This window comes from Alligator mississippiensis, chromosome 12 (genome assembly GCF_030867095.1).
Source record: "Alligator mississippiensis isolate rAllMis1 chromosome 12, rAllMis1, whole genome shotgun sequence".
Lineage (NCBI taxonomy): Eukaryota > Metazoa > Chordata > Crocodylia > Alligatoridae > Alligator > Alligator mississippiensis.
In genome coordinates, this window is record NC_081835.1 from 11,464,645 (window position 1) to 11,481,051 (window position 16,407).

General features: G+C 41.0%; 1 long non-coding RNA gene across 5 annotated transcripts in view; it reads right to left on the reverse strand.

The window, feature by feature from the left end:
• LOC102561602 (uncharacterized) overlaps positions 1 to 16,407 on the reverse strand; it is a 552,985-nt gene that overhangs the window by 412,170 nt on the left and 124,408 nt on the right. For 2 of the 5 annotated variants that reach the window (XR_009455909.1, XR_009455910.1), the window contains exon 5: positions 15,627 to 15,686. This is a non-coding gene — a long non-coding RNA (uncharacterized LOC102561602). Of the gene's footprint in view, positions 1 to 14,869; positions 15,687 to 16,407 lie in introns of those variants that run through there. The other 3 variants (XR_009455907.1, XR_009455908.1, XR_009455912.1) reach the window with 2 other exon arrangements.

Sequence of the window (16,407 nt, forward strand, 5' to 3'; positions counted from 1 at the left end):
CTTAGCCAATTGGTCCCAAGCCTGTACCGGTGCATGGGATTCTTCTGTCCTAAGTGCAGGACTTTGCACTTATCCTTGTTGAACGTCATGAGATTTCTTTTGGCCTGATCCTCCAACTTGTCTAGATCACTCTGAATCCTAGCCCTAACCCTCCAGTGAATCTACTGCACTCCACAGCTTGGTGTCATTCGTGAACTTGTTTAGGGTGCAATCCATCCCATCTTCCAGATTGTTAATGAAGATATTGAACAAAACCAACCCCTGGAGCACTTCACTTACTACCAGCTCCCAGCTAGACATTGAGCCATTGATTACAACCTGCTGAGCCCAACAATCCAGCCAGCTTTCTATCCTTCTTATAGTCCATTCGTCCAGTTCATGCTTCCTCAGCTTGCTTGCAATAATGCTGTGGGAAATGGTATCAAAAGCCTTGCTGAAGTCAAGGTATCAACCAAGGTGGGAAGCAGAATTCCACTGGACTTTGGATAAGTCCTTGATAGCAATCATTAATATGACCTTTAAGCCATGTTGCCTATAATTAGGACATAAGTTTCATCTTTGGACCTGCTACTAGCCATTGGGTGATCTGGAATAAGTCTTCTCTCTGTGCCATCCTTTCCCTCTCTGTAAAAAAAGAATGATACTATCTACCCCCTTTTTAAAGCAATTTGACATCAAATAATTAGAGCACCATATGAAAAACTTACCGTGTGCAACACCAAACTCTGCTGTTAATTATATGTCTAAATAGATAATATATCCATTGTGGGACAGATTACAGATGGCAATGGACAATTTCAACTCAGATAGGACCATGAGAGCTTTAGCCAATTCACTTTTTGCACAAGAAGAGAATAGACCACTTAAAAAATGCACGCTCCCAAAACTGGCCATTTATTAAACAACAGAAAATAAGGACAAATACAGCAAATGGCCAACAGCATATATCATAGCAAAAGTGTACATGCAGGGGTCAGCTTTACTGCCAGCATGCAGGTGTGAGGGATCATTGCTATGTCAGATGGGCAAGCAGAGCAACTTTTGGGTTTGCTATCAGCATTTTTATAGACCACAAAAATTTCCCCAAGAGTCCCTGCAGCATTTGAACTCTCCCCCGGCCCCTGGGGAAAGCTGCAGGCAATGCCCTATTTATAGGCATGTTACCTTGTGCCACGTTTGATTGAAGCTGCTCCATGCCAGCCTCAGTCCAAGGACTTTTCTGACTAGCTGTTCCTCTGGGGCAAATCCCAATCAAGAAGATACTAGTGCTGTTTTCCCCCTGCTTTCCCTCAAGGAAGAAAAAATAAACAGATGCCACAACACCCTAGGTTTGCTTTCCTTTTAAATGAACAGTGCCTTTGTGTCAGGTCTGTGCTGTAGGGTAGGAGAGCTCTAACTCTGCTGCCCCCACAAAAGTGTCAGAAAGGTTTGCCAGGAACAGGAACAAAATTAAGGAAAGGGAGAGGGGGGAAGAGAGAGAGACAGAGCGGGAGAAAGAGAGCAGCTGAGCATCTTGGAGGAAAAAGAAAAGAGCAATCAGCTCAAAACAAGGGCAAGTTCCAAAGTAGTAGCCATACCGCTATGATCCTGGCAGGCATAGGGAATGGAGGCTAAATCCACAAAAGGGCCTACACACCATAATGCCATATTTGTCACAGCTCACAAAGGTGCCTGGGGTTTGTTCAGATTCTACCGGGGGAAGCTTTGCTGGCAAACAGCAGCCGTGAAGGGGAAGCCTGCAGAACATGCCCCCACCCACACAGCTCCACTACAACAACTTGCTGGAAGGGTGGGCAATACCCCAGGAGGGGACACCAGCTACCAAAGGGGCTGCTGCAGCTGGCAAAACCCATGAGAACATCTGCACACACTTTCTGGAGGTTTCCTTGTGGAAGAACTTGCAAAGCTGGTGCTGCTTTGTCGGCAGAGAGTGAAGGGGATCGACCACCCCAGGGGCACTGTGCATCTGATGTCTCCTAGCCAAATTAGAAGCATAGAGATAAAAGGAGTGTAGACCCTCCCTTATACAATGTCTGACAAGACAAAGACAGCCAAAGAAGGGATCTGCAAGTGCCAGCACGGATCATTGCTACTTAAACTGGCCATTAGAAAATGCCCTCTCTGAGACCGCAGCACTTTTTTTCTGGATTGCTACAAGGTGCCTTCCTCCACTTGGGATGAACTTCCCCCGAGTTCAGCTTCCTTGAGGAGGTTGTGAGACAGTCAGCACTCTTATGCTTCCCTGCCTCACCTCTTTCTAGTTTTCTCTTACAATCCCATTCAGAAAAATTATTTTTAGCTACAGCAAATGTCAGAGTACAAGCAAAATTTAAAACTGCAATTACCATTAAAAGAAATAATGATGAGTTTCTTAATTGTGCTCGAAACCAAGCCTTGTGAAGATCCAATAAACTTTAAAGTTTGCTTTTGTTGCCTGCTAAATTAACGATCATAAGGAACATAACATTTTTTACATTCCCCATGATAAGGGGCACATGGCCTACTAGAGGAGGCACCAGGGCAAGAGGCCAAGTATTACTGATGACCATCACTGAGCTTCTGCTTAATTACATATTGCAGGGACTGTTTCTAACCCCCAAATGCAAGCAAATACAAGAGGGCCCCAATCTTTGGTGGAATTTCTAGACCAGGGGTGAGCAAAATGCGGTCTGGGGGCCAGATGCAGCCCACCAGGCCATTCTATCTGGCCTGCGGGGTCCCTAAAAAATTTAGAAAATTCATACTTATCTGCCCCTGGCTGCCTGTCATGCAGCCCTCGATGGCTTGCCAAAACGCAATAAGTGGCCCTCTGACCAAAATAATTGCCCGCCCCTGTTCTAGACCAATAGACCAAATAGATGCCAACCTTTTTAACAGGTGTGCCATGAGATGAGCCCCCCACATGCTCTCCAAATGCCACTCCAGTCCCTTTCCCCTGCCTGCTGTGTTGTTCAACTTTCTGCTCAATCTGCTGCTCTGCCTTATCTGCCATTTTAATCCCTGCTCCCTCCCTGACCTGCTGTGTGACCAAGTGGGCCAACATGCAACTTGTGCAAGACTTTATTAACATGCTTTACTTTTTTCTGAAGTCTATACTGACAGAAATGGTCACTACCATCATTTATTTGTTGCACCTTGGGAATGCAAACTGTTTTGCAAACAAACATCAGGATCTACTTAATATTCCTTTTAAAAGTAGGTAAATAGCACAAGTCTTATTTTTTAGATTGGAAAAAAATCATAACCCATAGTGTTGAAATGATTTGCCAGAGGTCACATGAGAGGTTTGTGGCAAAGTCAAGAAGGTAATTGGTTTTTTTCCTTATGTCTAATCTGTAGCCATAAATTCAATTCTGTTGATCTGGCTAAGACCCACCCTACACTATTTACATTGGTTTAGGAAATAAATAATTCATTGCTGGGGGGAAAGTGAGGCTTCGAAGGAGGTAAAGGGGTGAGGAAGAGGGGAAAATAAACATCCTCACTTTTTTAAACTTTTTCATATCATAGCAGTAGAACTCACAATCAAAATTCAAATCCACAGTGCAAACTTATGAATCAAAGCAATACAGAGGAAATGATTTAGAATTTAAATATATTTTGATTGCACCGTATTAGCTTTATTAAACGCCAAGACCTTGGTGTGAGACAGTGAAGATCCTTGAAATCCAAGGTCATGAAAAGTGGCAATCAAGTCACATAAATTTAAATTAAAGTATCTAAGTGGAAAAGATTCAGATTCAGTAGGGAGCAAATGTAAATGGTTCTCAGAAATATCAGCAGAGAAAGGAGATGAAAATTCACGTCTGGCCCAAAGCTCTGACATTTTTAAGTAAGGAAGAGGTACAAAATGCACATTTCTATCAGACTCTACTGTGGTTTAAAGCTCTTTGATGCCTGGCTACTCTTCCTAGCTGCACACATGCACACTTGTTGAACTCATTTAGATTCTGCTCAGTAGCAACACATGCCAAGAGAGAAAAGGCCTGCTCTAAAAACCATTTTCTTGGTTCATTGAGGAGTATGCTTCACTCAGCATTAGGCCCCAAGGGCAGTGGTGGCAAGGTCTGGCCCCACACACTCCCTGTGTTTTAAAGAGAGATTAAAGCAAAAGTCTAAGACTCTTGCCAAAGGTCAGCCAGCAAAAGGGAGGAAGAATGGAAGAAAATTAACTCCCTGTACATTGTTCTCACTTGCCCTGCCTCATGTGTCACATTGCATCTATTCTGAAACACACCAAGCAACAATTGAAGCCATCTGATACTTTAGTACTTCATGCATACATGCACACACACACACACACACACACACAAGATAAGAAAATTCTGGGCTAGGAGGACTTTCAGTGTGTTTCTTCAGACTACAATTTTCAAGAGAGGTTTAGTTAAAGCTAGGTTAATATGCTGGTAACACCCAAGTGTCTCAATCAGGATCAAGGCTTCATTCTGCTGGACAGCCTATAAACACATTGGAGCATCATCTGAAGGTAACTGTAAAAATAGGAAAAGCAAAGAAAAAGGGGTACAGTACAAAAGCAAAAGTAATAAAAGTGCTGGCATTGCCCTTTTTTTGTCCCAATTACAAAAATATATAATTATGCATATCCAGCAATTTAAGAAAGTTGATATTCAATTCAACTACATTTGTGAGTACTACCAAAGTTAGTTTTAGAAGTGTCCAGCTATATCTGGAACACATCCATCCATCTATCCATCTACCTACCTACCTACCAAATGAAGTGTATGTCTGTATGTATGTATGTTCCCTTATAACTTGAGAATAGCTGGTTGGGGTATGCAGAGCTTCAGTCGCTGATTAGATTCGGCTCAATTCAGAGGCTGAATCACTGAATCCGAATTGAATCGGGAGACTAAAAAAACCCTCTGAATCAATTTAGAAAAGATTTGGAAAAAGATTCGGAGATTCAGAAGGCAGTCTATCAGGGGAAAAGAAACTGAGAAGAGGGAGAGAGAACGGGGGGGGGGGAATGACCGACATCTGTAGCTGGCCAGTGACTGTGATCTTTCCCCGAGTCCCCTTCCAATCACAGTGCCCTGGGGGAGGGATGTAGAAACTGCATATAAGCCTCTGACTGCAGCCTTCCTGTCCCTTTTGTGAGCTGTTTTCGCCTGAGCAAAAGAGGGGTGGGTGGCTGGCCCAGAAACAGGTGGGCGGGTGGAGATCTAACCAGCACCAGGAAGGCCCCCTGTTACAGGCTACCAGCCCTGCTGTTTTCATCCAAATCTGCCTTAACACACACAAGTAACACAAGTTTTGCTTTCAGCAGTTTGAGGTGCAGTTTCCCAGAAACCCCTGCACCTATCTATGCTTCATGCCCTCAGAAGGGGCTACCATCCCTGCTGTTTTCATCTAAATCCACCAAAAAATGACAAAGTTATAGGTATTCAGTGATTCTCCATTATAGTCTATGGGCAAATCACCAAATCTTTCTGAATCAGCGCAGAATCTTCCAAAGCCTATTTGGCCGAATTGATTCAGGACACGGATCCAAATCTCCAAATCAAATCGCTGTCCTCTGAATCGGCCAAATCCAAATTGAATACTTCCCTATTTGCACAGGCCTAATAGCTGGTCCTATCTACTCTAAACCTTCCAAAGTCACTGAATACCATGCAAGGAAAATTATAGGCCGATTATTTTTCACTTGACCCTTTTTGGGGTTTCCACTGACTGGGATTACTTTGCTTCTCAGGCAACAAATTGGAACCACTCCATTTTGGATGCAGTGAATTCAGTTCACGTGTCATTATTATATTGATGCGTGCCCTTTTTTTGGTCCATGTTAAATATTAAATATGTTGTGCTGTGTTCTTTAAAAATAAACAATATTTTTGACCTAACTATGTTGTACTAAGTTCTTTGAAAATAAACACACACTGCAATTACAAGAATAACAACCCGGGTGAAGAATGGGTACTGCAGCTAGTAATACATATAACATGCAACTATTCAGCTGGAGACAGAAAAAAAAACCCACAGGAGAACTGAACTACTCCTGTTCCCTTAAAAACCTTCACACTTCATTTAAAAAAATACTAGTACAGAGGACATTCTTTATCCATGTTGTTGCCCTACCCAGCATATTTCCTTTTATTCACAGAAATGCTGCTTTGCATCATACCAATATTAAATGTTTTTCAAGATGGTTTACTCCATTTCAGATATGAAATGGAAAACACCATCGTAAAAGGCGATATTATCGGTCTGATAAAAACAAAATCCTTAAAAATTCAAAATATTGTTAAATGGTCATTTTCACATAGCTCCAATTTATTAACATTTCTTACTGAGAAAAACAGCTTTCAACTGCTTTCTAAAATATTATCTATATTTGGAAATGTTATAGCTTTTTGTAGACACTCTCATGCACAGTCTCATAAAGCTGGAGAAGTACAAATATACATGACACCTAATTAAGTGGGTTCTCTGAGTGCTCGAAAACTGATGAGATCGTTTCTGTTGCTCGAGGTACTTAATAGAAATACTTGGGGCTGTCAAAGCACAATGATTTATTAACTGTCAATTTACATGTACTTAGATTAGGACCTGATTCTGCTTCCTTGCTCTCCTTGTCTCCAATCTGAGGAAGATCAGGCTCCAAGTTGATCCCGGTATTGCTGCTGCTGTGTGATGATTTAATTCAACTTTTTTCTAGCCCATACTTCCCCTTATCTTTGATTTTGGATGCTTTCAGAAAGTTATGAACAAAGAAAAAAAATGGACATAAAACTACATAGGAATTCTAATATGGGCCAGGGCCAATGATTCATCTAGCCCAGGGTTTCTCAGCTGTTCCAGATTTCTGACCCCTTGTTCAAAGCATGTGTCTTGAGATACTGACAGGGAGTGTTCGACTTTGAAGCAATGGGTCTGCAGGGAGTATAAAAAATTGCCAATGTCTTGCAACCTTTTCACTCCTTGGGGGTCACTGCCCACCAGTTGATAAACACTGATCTAGTCCATTCTCCTGTCTGACAATCGTCAGTAGCAGATATTACAGGACAATGAGCAAGAAACCCCATAATAGCCCATTACAGACAACACAATTATAGAATATCCTACCTCAAGGGGGAGTTTATTTCTAACTGTCAATAGATCGTGGTTGGTAATGAGAGTTTTTATTTCTTATGAAAAAGTTATCCTAGGTAATATAACTGAATTGTCTCATTAGCCACATAAAATCTAATCCTCTTTGAAATCTCTCAGCTTTTGGCCTCACTGATACCTTCTGGCAATGAGTGCCACAGTTTAATTATTTGTTCTGGGGGAAAAAATGTATTTCACTTTCTAGCTTTTTTCTTTAAATTGGCTGGCTGCTCATCTGTGACTTCTCAAATAAAGAAAACTTCTCAGATTTGCTTTTGATTTTGTTTAGCTACAATGCGCATTTGCAAAATATCTGAAAGTCATTGGACAGGGATGTGGCAGTCTTTCCAAGGACCACTGTTTGCATGGATATGCAGCAATCATTTTTAAAAAGATGAAAAATCTTGAAATAAAATATTGTTCCCCCCCCCCAAAAAAGCATGTTTTTTGGAAAATTCATTTCCTCCTTAATCACTCTTAGTTTCTGTATTATACACAGCAACCAAATTATTATATGCATAACTTAGAAAAACCAAAATCATTGCTACTAAACAACCATGACATGGTAGCTATGGTTGAGCACTGGGTGAACCCCATGTGACCCATTAGAAGTGTCGAATGGATCCCCCACTAAGGTCTAATCCTATTTCTATTGACATCAATTGCATCTTTTTCTTTAACTTCAGTCTGAACAGGGTTTTACTCTAAGTGGAATTGTTGCTAACATTGTCCTGATTAAATCACAGTCATTATCATTCAACTAATTCAGATGCCTGGGAGCCATCCAAGTTAAATGCCTACCAATTAGGCAAAATATAATGTAGTCCCTTATTTAACCCCTTGAAAGTCCACATGCACCAGAGTTAAAGCAATACTGCTAAAGTGTGTTTCATGTGTGCCAACAGACCATGCCCTTGTTAGGGGACTTCTCGATCATCCACCTACTAACACCTGAAACCAGTTTTAGACACTCCTTAGGTGACTCAAAATTATGCCTCTAGAGGGCAGGATTATCTCTGATCCAAGTTACACTAAGGCAGTAGTCACCAACCAATGGATCTTGATCCACCAGTAGATCTTGGAGCCTCTTTGTGATAGATCTGAGGCTGGAGTGTGGGGCTGAATGCCTGTGTGCACGCATGCGCATGCCCCAGCCCAGCAGGCCAGTCCGTGGGGGAGGGAAGGGGCGGGGGCTAGATCGAGGCCCCTGCAGTGAGGGACAGTGCCGCAGAGGCAGGAGCAGGGATCAGCTGAGTGGGACCCCAGCTGGGTTGCATTTACCTGCTGGGGAGGTGCACCCCCAAATAATTTTTTCTCCCTCTGCCTCAATCTGCACCCCCCCCTCCCCTCCCCACAGACTTACCTGCTGGTGGGGAGGTGGGTGGCAGCAGCGCATGGTACATCTTGCATTGCTTTTAAATGCCAAAGGTGATCTTCTGCTTTAAAAGGTTGGAGACCACTGCACTAAGGTGTAGCTGCTCTAAACTATATCCCCTGCTCTCCTGGATCAAGCTTGCTCACTGTCCTGCCCCCCGTCTACTTCCTAAAGAAGTAAAGCTGGAAGGGACCTCAAGGGATCGTCTAATCCAACCATTGGTTGAACCTGCAACCTTGGTGTCATTACCATCATGCTCTAACCATCTGAGCTAAACCTGTGGCTGCCCATGCTGTTTGCCCCCGGGGAAGCAGGCAGGGAAGGGTTAACCTGCCTACCCAGCTGCCACTGCTGCTCTTTGGGCCAGGCTCAGTCCCATGAAGAGCAGCAATGGCCTGGGGAGGGGGCAGGCAGTTTAACCCTTCCTTGCCTACCCCCCTGCGCATGGGCAGCCACAAGAAAGCGGGAGCAGGGGTGGGGAGCCCAGAATGGGAGGGGGTGGGATTCTTACCTTTCAGTTCTCCAGGGGTCTGCTGGCCTGAACAGGCAACCACTCCAAACTTGAGCTACCACTAACTGCCATCAACATTTGCGTGGCTCTCAGTGTAACATATAACAAGGCCCTTACTTTCTTTGCAGTATATTGCTTACATTTCCATAGGCCAGCAAATAAGAAGTCTCCAAGTCCTATGGTAATACAACCAATAAATCCTTATTATAAATCCTTAAATAAATGTACAACCAAAATAAGACTGCCTTGTGCTTTGACGTTTTTAAAATTTAACATGTTACTCATGGACATAGGGATATTTTCAAGCAGAATTGAGATGTGCTAGAGAGTGACACTGGTATCTCAGAAGGTAATTGTCTTCCCTTTGAGCCTTAACTGAACAGGTGCTGAAACTGCGGTCTTCAAGATAAGAAGACTTGTGACCATTCATTTCAACTGTAGTTATCTCGGGAGTATAAATTAATCTTCGTGTCCTGGTCCAGTTCCCCACACAAAACTTGGTTCGGCTCAATTAAATACTCTAACAATTTCAAATGGAAGAAAACCTTTCCTTGCCTTCAAAATAGTCTGGTATATTTGTATGTACGGTCACTGGAAGACACTTGCTCCCTGCCCCCCAACAAAACTTCATTTTACTATATTTACTGAAATACGGGCATTAAAAAGTAGGACTAGTAAAATCCTGAATTACCTCCCATCATCCCATTCATCTCATCTAGATTGGGGTAATGCAACAGGAGTTATATCCATCAACTCCCGTGTTTACAGTAACATCTCCTGTTTCAACTTATAAATCACTAGTGCCTCACTATCATTTGTGCCTTTGAAAATCTTTCCCTTCAAGATTAAATTGTGCCACATAAATAGAAGAAATGACAGTATTGATCCGCAGATCTTTTGCATGTTTTCAGCACAAAAAGGAACCACCTTAATCTACTCACTTGTAGATTAACTAAATGTTTGTCACCTAAAGTACCCCTGAAAGCAATTCCAAATGCTTATGCCTAAATATTATGAAGTCTCAAAGGGGTACATGATCTCATGTACTACTACATACACACTGCAATAAACAACATAATGGGATTTCTGATTGACAAACAAAGGTCAGCCAACACAGACAAAAATCACACGCAAAGTATAAAGATTTCCATTTTAGACACCTATTAATGTTTTGCGCTCTAGACATAACTTGTACTTGAGACAATTTTACGGTCATTAAAAACAATGAAGTATTCTTAGCAACTTCCATGTTAACGAACTGTCACAAGTACATTAGGTATGCACTGTGCTATTTGACTCATTCATAAAGGATTACCAATATGTCATGGATACTTTAATAGAATACTATTCTTTTTCAATATAAATCAGTACCAATAATAGATTTTGTAAGTGAGCCCATTGACCTAGGAATTACTTATTTTTGTGGGGGAGGAAGGGTTATTATTTCTTATAAGTTTTATAGCTCATAAAATCATTACACATTATGTATTGTAATAAGACATTAATCAACTGTTGGCACTTTATCTGCCACTCTAGACATTACGTATACACATAATTATATAACCTATTGATGAGCAATGTTTGATTTCTCTGTTGTTCTGGACACAGAGTTTTAAAAAAAAATGCTACCTCATCCAAAAAAATTTAGCCAGCCTATGTCTCTGCTAAAGATACTAGCAACACATTTAGAATGGATGCAGAACTATAGTTAACGTATGAATGGACTTGCCTTGGAGACAAAGTCTACTTCCATTGAACCCAATGGTTCATTTACTGTTGACGTCAGCAAGAATAGGACATATGCTCCATCAGATTAGGTTCTGAAAATCAATAAAAGTTAGGGACAATATGCAGACATATTGTATTAACCCAGTACATTTGTCCATTCCAAGATTAAATACCTTGAGTAAAATTCTCCTCTCATTTACATTGGGGAAAAGCCTAAGTAACTATACTAACTTCAGACAAGTTATTCCAAACTTGAAGATACCTATTCCCTGACTCTGTTGAGCGTATTTTCTGAAGGTTAAGGACACAGCCAGAGCTATTTATCTTAAAGCTGATCTTTCAGATGGTTATTTAGTAAAGAAACAACATTTCCTAGTGTGGATTTATTACCAGGCTCACACGCTGATTCCTGAAGTAGCGGCTGCTGTTTATATGACTATCACTTTTCGCTCGGCAAAACCAACCCCCAGAAATTTTCTATTAATTTGTAACTTGATGCATAAAGAAGCGTGCTTGTGAAATTACCAGAAAGGAGTAAATAAATGATTCATGTGGGTTGGTTTTTTTGTGAATACAATATTCCTTTCCTTGCTTTGCCTGGTTGAAAAAAGAATGGGAAGATAATTCAATTTTATGACAAATATTAAATCCTTTTCTAAAATTCTAACCTAATTATAGGGGTGGGCTAAGAAATACGTATATGTAATTTCTCAGACTATTTCTTGTTATGATAGCAATGCTGTGGAAAGAAAGAATCAAACAAGATATCCCATTTATATATGTTCATTATAAATAAGCATAAATGTTATTAGCATAGCAGCTTTAAGTGATTTTCCCTCCCTGTGCAAGTATAATTAAACTGGAACCCAAAATACATCTGTGGAAATAACATGTTAAAACAGTCCATGACTTGCCAAGAGATCCTAAGAGATCTGCATTATTGTCAGTAAAATAGCTGGAGTTTAAATTATCTTGCAGCCTAGGAAACACAGCAGCACATGACAAATGTTTTCCACTGAGCTTTGTGCTTAAAAAAGATAGATGCAGCAGACCCAGGGAGCATGATCCAATTCCCCAACAAGAGAAGTACCAATTAATTGTGAAAAACATCAGGCCCTCAAACAGGATGGTGCCTACTGACCTGAACGGAACTTTTAATAATACTAATTGCTCATGGCAAAACTTTTTTGATGGTATAGGAAGAAACTCAAACTATTTCTTCACAACTACTATTTCAAATGAAAAGGCAAGCATCTTTGTTGGCAGTCAGCTTTGGTAGAGTGAGGCTCAGAGGAGAGAAACACAAGCCAGTGCCTTAAATATATGTGAATTCTGTGCATGTGAAAGGCACCAGGTGTCGATGTTTGAGTTGGCTCTAAAAGGAACCCAGGTGACTCAATGTGAAGCAAAAGAGTCAGCTTCAATCTCTTTCCCAGACAGGCATGGGCGACTGGTGCCACTTTAGTCAGGGGGGGCACATGCCCCCCCCAGCAACCAGTCAGTGACCGAGGCGAGGTTCCCCCCATGGCCAATCTCACTGACCAGGAGGAGTGTCCCCACATAGCCGATCGCACTGACAAGTAAGCAACTGTGCCACTTAGTCCAGGAGCTCACACTCCCTGGCCAGTGCTTGCAGGGCGGGCGCCAGCACTCCCGCCTGCCCCCCCTCCCCTCCCCACCTGCCACCTATGCAAGGAGCATGGCAGACAGGCCATGTGTGAAGACAAGAGGTAGCTTAGCCTCAAAGCTCATTTTGCTTTCAGGCTTTCTGCTAAGAAAAGCAATTAGTGGAAACCACAGTAGTACTATATACAGGATATCCATGGAGAATTAAGAAAAACCAAAACCGTTACCACTAAACAACCATGACAGGGTAGCTATGGTTGAGCACTGCTGAAACAGACTGGGATTAAGGAGCTAGTTCCCTCAAAGTACATCTTAATACCAATCACCTGAGTAAATCTTGTCATCCAAAACACAGCATCTTCTAAAGGACAAACCAATCTACTTCATGGCAAGTCAATGTAGGAAGAGTGTCCTTCCCTAGAAGCCTTTCCCCTAGCACTACAAGAAGGAAAGTCAAAGGGAAGCCAGAGTGAGCTTGCAAAGCAGTGAGGCTACAGAATAGGAAGGAAGGAAACCTGCTGACTTTCAGAGCAGCTCTTACTATATGTGAAAACATCAGGGCTGATCACCATCTGGTTTTAACCTCTTATCAATGAAAATACTTTCCCCCTATGTGAAAATGTGCACACAAACAGGATATATGATCCCCTCAGCCTCTGAAATGAATACTGTGTAGTTGCTTCATTACATGTACAACTTCCACTCCTGGCAAATTATGTAATAAAAGTTCCCACTTCCGATCTCTCATCACTTCTACATTGATACAATTTCACTGTTTGTGTAGAGTTCCTCCCCATTTAAACTGGTTCAGACAAGAGCAGAATCAGGTCTATCATTTTAATTTAGCTTAAGTTTTACAGCGTTCTACCCTTTTATCTGCCAATTGCTGACACACTCATTTAACTGTACTCATTAGAATAAGTTTCAAAATCCTGAGAAATACACTTCATATTTTTGAAGGATTCAGACATTAAGAAGCAAAAGGTTTAAAATTATCCATCTGTGGCTGTGAAATATAAAATGTATCAGTCTAAAATTGTATTTTATTCTGCACTTGCGAAAAAGAAAGAGAAAAATGTTACTGCCAACAGAGATGTCAAGAAAATGGAATAGGATCCACAATAATATGGATCTATTTTCTCATCAACCTAGAACATTTTTCCACAAAGGTAATATGGTAATAGCTGGAAATCTTACAGCTATCATAATTTTCATTTTGCTGCAAAGATGTTTCGCCAACAATACATGAAAAGCCTTTCAAATACGGATGTGATGATCATTGAAAGCCCATTAAGCATTCCCTGTGCACTGGAATTGTGTGCTCCAGGTAAGTTCACCAGGTGAGGTGCAGGAGCCTCAAGCTCCCAGTGACAAAGTAGGAGAGGATAGTTGTCCGAAAGTTCATTTGCAAGAACCTTCCTCCAAGGCAACTCTGTCTAAGCATGCTAGGAAACCAGGGAAATGAGACTCTCAGCTGTTAACACATGCGGAACTGCTCCAGCACCTCTGGGGTGGCCAAATAATAAGTCTCATGACATGTAGGGAAGGGAACAAAGTTTTTCTTGGGACAGGGGGCACCACCTCAACCAGCTCCTAATGCTGGAGTGTGCTAGTAGGATACAACTTTGCGACATGCAGGACAAAGAGGAATGAAAAGAAGTCTCTATGCCAGGCCAGCAAGGGCATGATCATCTGGTTGAGATTAACTTCAGCTACCTGCGGAGCTGATCACAAATGCTATGTAACAACCCCACACCCGTTTAGGATGAGAAAAAAAGAATAGTACCATGTTCATTTGAAAAAGAAAGGAAACTTTAGATAGCAGGCAGGAGTTAGGATTTGGCCAGAACCATTAGGCTAGTATCTGTCCTCTTAAAAAGCTCGGGGAGATGCAACAATAGACAAATGCAACATTTGACAAAAAGAAATGTAAATAGCCGCTAAAATTTTAAAGAACTTAGTTGCCTCTAGTTTGTATTTGCATTTGTTATACAATGTATTTAAATAAAACATTCCCACTTTATGAGACAACAGCTTCACTACAGATGTAGAAATGTAAAACGGCTTGTCCCAGGGCAAATGCAACATCTATTTGTAGCCTAGAGACTTGGAGTAGGTGACACTAAATTAATAGAAGCGGATAGATGATTTGTAAGCTCTGGTCACAAAACTAGAGCCAACCTCACTCACCAGTTTCTCCTTGTTCTGTTCAGATGCCGTTGTTCACATATTCTTTAATAGAGCCATAGACGAGTGACCAAGGTAACTACAGATCTTGCTCTAAGATACCAGTAATTTTACCTCCCAGTAGCAAGTATTTCAGCAGAAACTGACTTGGGCATAGATAACAGCCAAGCAGTTTTCACAAGCAATTTGTGCAATTAGTTAACACATTAGAAAGTTAACCACGAGTTAAACAGTCACAGCACACTGGTATTTCACTTTTAGCTGGAATTCCCTAGATAGAAATCAGGAGAATATTTATTCCAAACATTTTTATTTCTTTGCACAATGCAGCTGCTAAGATTCAAAACTGTTAATTTGGTGGGTAGATTGGTAATTACATTGTTAGTATATAATTTATAAATGCATATATAAAAATATTCGTCTAAATTCAATAATTAAAACATTTGAATTCACATTTCAAGCCATGATTGGACATCAGTTTACGCTTCCTCACACAGCTTGGACTGTGGTCCTGTTAAGAAGGTTGGAGGCAGGTAGAAGGAGCATCCACCATTAAGAAAAAGGGATAAAAATAATTTTAAAAAAATGTTTTTCAAATTGGAGGAATTTATTTTGCGCTTTGATATTGGTGTGGCACCATCCCACTTCTCACAGTTTTGAGACGAGTCCTGACATAAGGAATTGAAATAGGAAATGTAAATAGGCTCTATCATTTTAAAGATCTCAGTTGCATCTAATTTGTATTTGCATTTTTTATAGACTGTATTTGAATAAAACATTCCCACTTTATGAGGCAACAGCTTCAGTACAGATGTAGAACTGCCACCCACTGAAAGTGTCCTGTTAACATATGTGGTATACAGACCATTAACTTGGGATAATAAAAAAAAGTGTCAAAAATGAGTTTGGCATGCAGCCTCCTTGTTGGTTTTGCTGGAGTACAGGATAGAGACAAGCACATCACAAACTCCAGCTTTGCTGCTCTGAAAGATAATGTCTTATAACCTTGATGCCACTCACTTTCCACCAGGGGCACACAAAAGCTCTTGGTGTGTCAAGAGGAAGTAAATCGTTCTCAGAAGACAGGCTTACCATTGCGGGAAGTCACCAAACAATTTAGGTTGTTCTGTGTCAGAGTCTCGAAGCACGGTCCTGAAGAGGGAGAAAAGAAAAAGAAAAACTTAAGTTTGGAGTATGGTACCGCACTCCAGCAATACTTAGGGTCAGTGTTAAAAACAGAATAGCTCGTGTACAAGTAAAAAGGAATATTCTCCTTGAACTGCAAGGAAAGGCATGCACACCAAACCCAATAAAAGTGATCAGAAAAAATTATTCATAGGCCCCAAACAGAAAGAAATCCTATTTCTGCTGCATGTATTAGAGAAGTATTAAGAATACTGTGTCCACACATATATATTTTATTCCAAAACTTAGATCCAGTCACATAAGAGCCAACTGCTAACGAAGACATTAAAAAGATTGCAGGATTCAAATCAATGAAAAAAAGCTCCAACATAAAGGAAGTGCCCAGAGTTTGGGCTCATCTCATTTACAACCTTAGCACACCGATCAGTTTTAATGCCATATCATTTACATATTATGGGGACTTGGGTAGGGAGGTGGCTATTTAGCCCTCCAAATAGAAAAGGATGCTTCTATTCCAATTTATTAATTAATTCAGTCCCTAAGGAAGAATGGGAATATTACATTTTCTTCCAGAAAATTCAATGGATCAATTGATCTAGCTAGCTAGAGAGAGAGAGATCAATATATTGATATATAGATATAGATATATTTGGTGCCCTAGCAACATGAACTCGTTAGGCCAGGGCGGGCAATTATTTCAGGCAGAGGGCCACTTACTGAGTTCTGG